Genomic DNA, 8556 nt, shown 5'->3' with positions numbered 1-8556 from the left:
CCCCAGCTAAGCAATGTTTTTTCTCCATTCACTCCAACAGGTATCTGAGTGCTCCACTAGTCCCCATTGTTGGCCTCACAGGTTTTGTGGAAAGATTTGGCTATGTGGACGTAGCATGGCCCAGTCACAATGGAAAAATTGGAGAAGTCTGTTCTGTTAATTACACATTTTGGAGACTGATAACCATACCCTGGAGAAGGATATGGCTCATTGAGAAAGCAGTTGCTGATGTCCCGCTGTAATGCTCTTGTTGTGCCTCCTCATTCTTCTATCAGCAGAGTGTGAGTCCATGGAACTCCACTGGGCCTTATGGGATGTCCCACTGTGGTTCTTGATGGACCCCTGGGAAGACAAATCTATTCCTCTCAGATGGATGAAAATACCAAAGACCATTTGAGATATGGGTATACTAATACCTCCCATTGTCACGTTACATTTCAATTACATAGGTGTCATTGCCTGGAGAAGCACATATGGTATCTTTAAACAAAATGTATTTTCTTTCCTTATCTTTTTTAATAAGATATATTTTTGCTTTTGCTTTATCTGAGATCAGAAGTGCTGCCCCTCATTTTTTACCCACCCCACCAACTACTATCACTCCTCACCTTCCATTAGTAGTTTTTTTAGCCCACTCCACTCACTACCTTATCCTCCAACACCCCTTTCCCTTTGCTTACCTTTTTTTTTCTTAGTGTTTCTGCCCTCTATTCTATCCTGTCCCTCCATTTTCTTTTCTTTTCCTCCTCTTACTTTTTTTATACGGTTAGATAAATTCCTATATTCAACTGAATGATGAAGTTATTCCCTCTTTGAGCCAAAACTGATGAAATTAGGCTTCAGATAATGCTCATCTCTCTTCCATTTTTCCCTCTAATGTAAGAGAACTTTTGTGGTTCTTCATATGATATAATTGGCCCATTATAATCCCCCTTTCCTTTTTCTCCAGTACAGATATTTTTCCAGACTTTAATGTATTTTTCTTTGACATAATCAATCAGAGTCCATTTAAAACCACATCACTAGTCCATGTGATTCCCACTTCTGTCTGCCCCAGAGACAGATACAGTTCTCAAGAGTTACAGATATGATTTTTCCATCTCATGTAAATAATTTAACTTTTAAATAATATAGATGTTCCCCCCGTTTACCTTTCTATGCTTCTCTTGAATCCTCTGTTAGTAGATTCAAATTTCTATTTAGTTCTGTTTTTTTTTTAAATCAGGAAAAAAATAACTTTCACCAAATAAAAACTTGATTACTATTAAAAACATCTGGTATGAAGGGACTCTTTCTTAAAATAAGTATTATCTCTACTAGCAAGAGCAAGCATTGTCTATGATGGTTATAAGTGTGAATCTTTCCTAAGAAGATCAATACTGAAACAGGGATGGCAAATTTCATCACTACTATACAATATTATATTACAAATGTTGATTATAGGAGTAAGAAAATTTTAAAAAAGAAAGAAGAATAAAAATAGACAATGAGAAAGCAAAACTATCATTTTTTTTGATGACAGGATAGTATCTTTTGAGAATCATAGTGAATCAATTATAAATCTAGTTGAAAAAAATAACCAGGAAAGTTGAATAATATGGAATAAATGCAAATAAACCATTGGCATTCAATATTATGTAAATAAAATTCTGCAGCAAAAGATAGAACATGAAATTCCTTGAAAATAATCACAGAATGTATAAAGTAGTTGGTAGTCTACATATCAAGACAAACCAAGGTTTTTGGAAACACTAAGGCAAAACTCTTCACACAAAGGAAACATAACAACAAACATAACATAAACAATTGGAAAAATATTAATTTTTCATGGGTTAAGTAAATCCAATATAATAAAAATGAAAAATCTGCTTATTTCATTTATTTACTTATTGAGTACCATGCTCATCAACCTCCCAAGGAATGATTGTAGAGAGTTAGAAAAATAGCAAAAAAATTAAACCAAAGATCTAAAGAAAATGAATAATGATGGAATAAATACAAAATGTGAACATAAATGCCTTTAAATTTCAAATTACACTGTAAAGCAGTATTCAACAAAAAAGTCTGGTAGGGACTTAGAAGTAAAATGATGAATCAGAGGAATAGATTAGGTACACAGTACACAGTAGTAAATGACTATGCAATGTAGGATTGAATAAACTCAAAAGGCAATTTTTAGGGATGCATTTACTGAAAATTGACAAAAATTATTAGGTAAACTGAAAATCAGTTCAAGCAAAATTATGTATACATCAATATTTTATATTATATGAAAAGATAAGTTCAAAGTGGATAAATTATTTACACATAAAAATAAATTGATGGACTATGAAAAAAATGTACCTGACAGATCAATGGACGAGAAAAGAGTTATTACTAAGACAGAAATAGAAAACATTACGGGTCTTAAAATGGATAATGTTAATTATAGGAAATTAAAATACTTTTTTCTCCAAATAAAAGTAGCAGCCAATATTAGATAGAAAATATAAAATTGGAGGGGAATTTAAAATATTCCTCTGATAAAGCCATAATTTATCAAATATGCAGGGAACTGACACATCCCTTAGTTGATAAATGGCCAAAGAACATGAATAGGAAATTTTCATAAGAAGAAATCCAAGTTATCAATAATCAAATGAACAAATGCCTTAATTCATTGCTCTTTGAAAAGTACAAATCAGAGCCATGCTATGAACAGCCTCAGTGGCAGGGAACTTGAAGGCTCCTGTCTTGAAGTTACTTTGGCCAACCCAGTAGATAAAGAGCAATACACAAGCTATCAGAAGGCAGCCAAAGGAAACGTGATTGCAGAAGCAACACCTCAGCAGCCTACCTATGTTTACTTGTGCGATCCCTACACATTGGCCTACTATAGCTATCCCTACAATGCTCTGATTGGACCCAATAGAGAATATTTTGTGAAAGCAGGGAGCATAAGAGGCCGAGGGCGAGGTGCAGCTGGCAACAGAGCCCCAGGCCCTAGGGGATCTTACCTCGGGGGATACTCTGCTGGCCGTGGCATTTATAGCCGATATCATGAAGAGAAAGGAAAGCAGCAAGAAAGAGGATATGAACTTGTACCAAATTTGGAATTATCTGCTGTCAATCCAGTTGCTATTAAACCCAGTACAGTGTCCATCCCTGCTATTGGGACCCAGTATTCCATGTTTCAGGCAACTCCTGCTCCCAAGATGCTGGAAGATGGTAAAATCCATACAATGGAATCAATCCCATTGCAGTGCAACCGGACCCAGCCAGTGCTGCTGCCACCACCGCCACCGCCCCCGCTGCTGCTATCATACCTGCTGTTTCAACCCCTCCACTTTTCCAGGGCTGCCCAATCACTCCAGTGTACACGGTGGCTCCAAATGTCCCGAGAATCCCTGTGGCTGGGATCTAAGGTGCCAGTTACGTCCCGTTTGCTGCTCCTGCTACATTACAGAAGAATGCAGCAGCTGCAGCTGCGGTTTATGGAGGTTACACTGGCTACATACCTTAGCCATTCCCTACCACTACAATTCAGGTTCCCATCCATGATGTCTACCAGACATAGTGAGATTGGGGAGGGGAGGGAGGGGTTATGAAAACAAACAGAAAAACCACTGAAGGAACACTTTACTATTTATGAAGAAAGTACCCATCGCCAAGAACATGCCTGAACTTTAGTAAATATATCTAGAACCCTGAAAGTGAAAAATATTATCAAATATTAATGTTGAAATATTTTATACAAATGAACTCACTTGTTTTTGTGACTTTTAAAGTGAATGCTCCTGTATTCCTACATTTCTCAGAGAGTTCAACTTGCAATGCCTTAATACAATCTTCTAGTCACCTGTATACAATGGTATGTTTATAAAGGTTTTTTTTTAAGCAATTATATTTTCGGTATGAAGGTTATTTTCTTAACTTCTGCACTCCAGAGATGTTTATTTTGTAGTGCCTTTAATAAATATATTGAATATATATATATAGAACATCCATGCAGCTAGGTGATATTTTGAAAAGATATATTCAATATTTAAAGATGCAGAAAAGTAGTGCTTTTAAAAACATAGACAACCCTGAATACCTTATTTTAAAAAAATAATCCTGGAAAGTGCAATTTTAAGATGAGTGAAGCCACTGTATTGTTGCCGGCCATTGGGACAATGGCGCCATCTCGGATACATTCTCTTTTTGACAAAAATGGAAATGCTCAAATATCCTTCTTCAAGGAGGAAGTAGCCTGAAATTTCTAAGAGATTTCGTAGATTTCGGCCTCTCCCACCTACTGTGCTCTTCCTCATTTTCCATTTTCCTTTGTCCTCCAAGACTGGACAATACTGGACATTTGGGGAGTGGGTTGTTAGAAATAGAAAAGAAATCATTGAGTTCTCCACTCAACTACTTTTTTGGTAGTATCTTTGTATCTGTGCTTTGGTGCACATGCTGAAGCAGGATTTGATGGAGCCCACGAGAGTGCGCCTCTACCTAGCTTCTTCATTGTCCAGGCCGACATTGAATTTCCTTTCCAATTCTTTTGAATTTTGTTTATTTTTCTTTCGAAGTTTAAGTTGTAGTGACAGAGAATGTGCGCTTTAATTGTAGATAGGGTCCAAAAAGAGTTCTTGTCCATAGGAAAGTAATGCTTTATCCACTTAAGGGTCTCGTGATCATGTCTCCTTGCTAAATTTCTCCTGTAGTTGGACTTTTAGAATACTGTGCTTGTAAAATGGGGCTTTCCTCCATTTACTGTGCACAAGTAACTTCTGCTTTGGTGAACTAAATTTGGGAGAACACATCCAGGAAGAGGAGGAGAAACTGTAGGAGTTTTAAAAGTTTGTAAATGTCTTCTACTTAGACATTTTAAATGTCATTTTACTTTGCAAAAAAAGTACATGGTGTGTGTTTTACCAGAAAATGAAACCATTTTATTTCAATATTATTAATAAGGTTGTTGGTTTTTTGTTGTTGTTGTTTTTGTTACTATTATGAAGTAATTATATTATTGCAGTGTTTTGTGGCCTGTTTAAAGACTTTTATTTAGCAGACTGAATGTAAAATACAGTAAAATGTTGATTCTCACGCACTTTATGAACTGCATCTGCTTTGATTGGAAAACTTAATGAAGTGAGGTGTGCAATAGGTAGAGAGTATGCAGTTATGTTTTTATGTCATATTGTGGATCCATTCAATCTCTCCAGCCATGGGATTTTTTTGCTGGTGGCAGTATACAATTTGCATGTGTGGACAGAGAATGGGTCCACTCCCTTAGCAAATATTTTTAGATTTTGTTTAAAAATATATAAATTAAAAGATTCCCAAATGTCTATTTTCTCATCTTCTGATGGGAAGAGTTTTTATATATAAACAATATTTATTTTTAACTATTCTATAAAATTATTGAGTTCCAGGTTGAAGCCTTTACACGTTCTTGACATTCTTTTCCATGATTTTTAAAACCACACTTAGAGAGTAGAGCAATTGTTCAATGTTCTAAAAACATATCTAGAAACCTTCATCCAAATTCTAACCTATTAGAATAAACCATGTTGTGAGATTTTTATGAGGACCAGATCTTCATCCTGTCAAACAGTGGAAGAAATATTCTCTTTCATTGGCAATAGTGGAAGATTTCTATAGAATTTTTTTTAATAGGATGAGTCTCTGACACCTTATTCTTACTGTATTTTACATGTGCATGTAAAATTAAGTGAAAAAAAAAAAAAGAAGAGGTTTCTTAAGTTGGCAAATACCAAACTACCTTAAAACTGATGTTGGTGACATAGCCAGTTAGATATCAATGAGCCTCCTATTTGATAATCTATCTGCACCATCTATCTGAACCATCTATCTATATTGTTTCAAAACCATTTCATGTACACTACTGAGGTAAGTTTATAACTTGAAATGTGAAGTTTGGGGAGGTTTTTTTTGTGTTTGGTTGTTGTTGTTGTTGTTATTGTTGTTGTTGTTGTTTTGTTTTGTTTTTAGATTAAGAACAAACTCGACCAAAAAGTTTAGTGTGACCTGTTTTTTGAATGTTGAAGTAGTTTAGTTATTACTTTTTCTTTGTATTTTGGAAGCTTTAAACTTTATTTAGTTCTCACTCCTTTTATAGTATGGTCTTAGGATAGAGTCAATAAAGCATTCTTTAAAGTAAAAAAAAATTTTGAAAAGATGTCTACCAATTAGGAAACAGACAAACAAGTTGTGGGATATGAATATGATGTAACACAGTGGTTGCATAAGAAATGACAATCTGAAGTCTTTATCTTAAAGTGATCATAAAAAGGGAAAAGGACCCATATGTACAAAAATGTTTGTAGCACTCCTTTTGCAACGGCAAGAAATTGGAAATTGACTGGATGCCCATCAGTTAAATAATGGTTGTATAAGTTATGGAATATAAATGGAATAGAATTTATTTTCCATAAGAAATAATGATTTCAGAAAGTTCTGGAGAGACTTACATGAACTGATACTAGGAGAAATGAATAAACCAAGTAGAGTGTTTTACACAACAACAATATTACATGACGATCAATTCTGACTAGGCTCTTTTGAGCAATTAAGTAATTCAGATCAATTCCAATAGATTAGTGATGAAGAAAGCTATCTATATCCAGAAGGAGGGATATGGGGACTGAATAGGGATCACAACATAATTTTTTCATCTTTTTTTGTTGTTTGCTTGTTTTTATTTTCTTATTTTCTTCCTTTTTGATCTGATTTTTCCTGTGCAGTATAATAAATGTGGAAATATGTTTAGAAAAATTGCACCTGTTTACCCCATATTGAATTAACTGCTGTCTAGGGTAGGGTGTTGGGGAGAAAGGAAGGAGGAAAATTTGAAACACAAGCTTGTGCAATTATGAATGTTGAAAACTATCTTTCCATGTATTTTGAAAATGAAAACCTATCATTGAAAAAAAAAAAAAGAAAGAAATGACAACCAAAATCTGGCTGCCTTTACATTAAAGGATTGAAGGGCCTGGAATCTGATATTCCAAAAGGCAAAAGCACTTGGAATGCAGCCAAGAATACATTATCCAGCTAAGCTGAGTATTTTCTTCCATGGAAGAAGATGGAAATTTAATGAAACAGAAGAATTCCATATGTTTCTAAGGAAAAAAAAAAAAAAGATCTAAACAAAAAATTTGATCTCCAATCACAGGACTCAATAGAAGCAGAAAAAGGGAAAAGGGACTCTTGAGAACTGTATTTCTGTTGTGGATATACATTAAGACTACATGTATACTTTGATTTTAATTATAGAAAAAAAGGAGGAAGTAGAAATGGAAAGGGAATAGTGTAAAAAAAAGGGAAAAGGAGAGATAAAAATAGGAAAACTACATCCCACAAAGAGGCAAAGAAGACCTGTCATATCTGAGGGAAGTTAGAGAGGGGGAGGAATATTGTGTGAACTTTACTCATCATAATTTGCTCAAAAAGAAAATAATTGACATATTGCTTTACAGAAAATTCTCTCTTACCTCATTAAAAATGGAGAGAGGAAAAGGAAAAGGGAAAAGAGTAATAAAGAAAGGGAATAAAAAAGGGAAAGGGATTTAAAGGGAGGAGGAAGGGATACTAAAGAGGGAGGGTTGTGTAATGCAAGTGTGGCTCATAAATTTAATATGGTGAAAGGGGTTCAGGGGGGCAATGGAAAAAGAATAATCTGGGGACAATATGATGGCAGGAAATACATAATTAGCAATGTTAACTGGAAATGTGAATTTAATGAATGCTCCCATTAAGCAGAGATGGATAGTAGACTAGATCAAAAGTCTACAATATCTTGTTTTCAGGAAACACAATTAAATCAGGGAGATACATACAGAGTAAAGGTAAAAGGCTGAAGCAGAATCTATTATGCTTCAAGTGAAGTAAAAAAAAAACAGGGGTAGCCATCCTTATCTCAGATCAAGCAAAAGCAAAAATTGATCTAATCGAGAGAGATAAGGAAGGAAACTATATCTTGCTAATCTTAGCATAGACAATGAAGCAATTTCAATACTAAATATGTATACACACACATACACACACACACACACACACACGCACACACACACACACACACATATATATATATATATATATATATATATATATATATATATATATATATATATATACATCCACCAAGTGGTATAGCATCTAACTTCCTAAAGGAGAAGTTAAAAGACTTGCAAGAAGAAATAGACAGCAAAAATATATTAGGGGGAGATCTCAACGTTGCACTCTCAGAATTAGATAAATCAAACCACAAAACAAATAAGAAAGAAATTAAAGAGGTAAACCAAATATTAAGAAAATTGGGTATGATAGATCTTTGGAGAAAATTGAATGGTGACAAAAAGGAGTATACTTTCTTCTCAGCAGTTCATGCAAAAATTGACCATACTTTAGGACATAAAGATCTCTAAATTAAATGCAGGAAGGCATAAATAGTAAAGACTTTCTTTTCAGATCACAATGAATAAAAACTATATTCAACAAAAAGTTAGGGGTAAATAGATCAAAAAGTAATTGGAAATTAAATAATCTCAACTTAAATAATGATTTGGT

General features: G+C 34.3%; 1 pseudogene; it reads left to right on the top strand.

Moving 5' to 3' along the window:
* Positions 1-228: 228 nt before the first annotated feature.
* On the top strand, positions 229-3556 carry LOC141561918 (RNA-binding protein 47 pseudogene; annotated as a pseudogene).
* Positions 3557-8556: the final 5000 nt, after the last annotated feature.

This window comes from Sminthopsis crassicaudata, chromosome 3 (assembly GCF_048593235.1).
Source record: "Sminthopsis crassicaudata isolate SCR6 chromosome 3, ASM4859323v1, whole genome shotgun sequence".
Taxonomy (NCBI): Eukaryota; Metazoa; Chordata; class Mammalia; order Dasyuromorphia; family Dasyuridae; genus Sminthopsis; species Sminthopsis crassicaudata.
The sequence above is the reverse complement of the archived record's forward strand: the minus strand, read 5'-3'. Positions and strand labels throughout refer to the sequence as shown.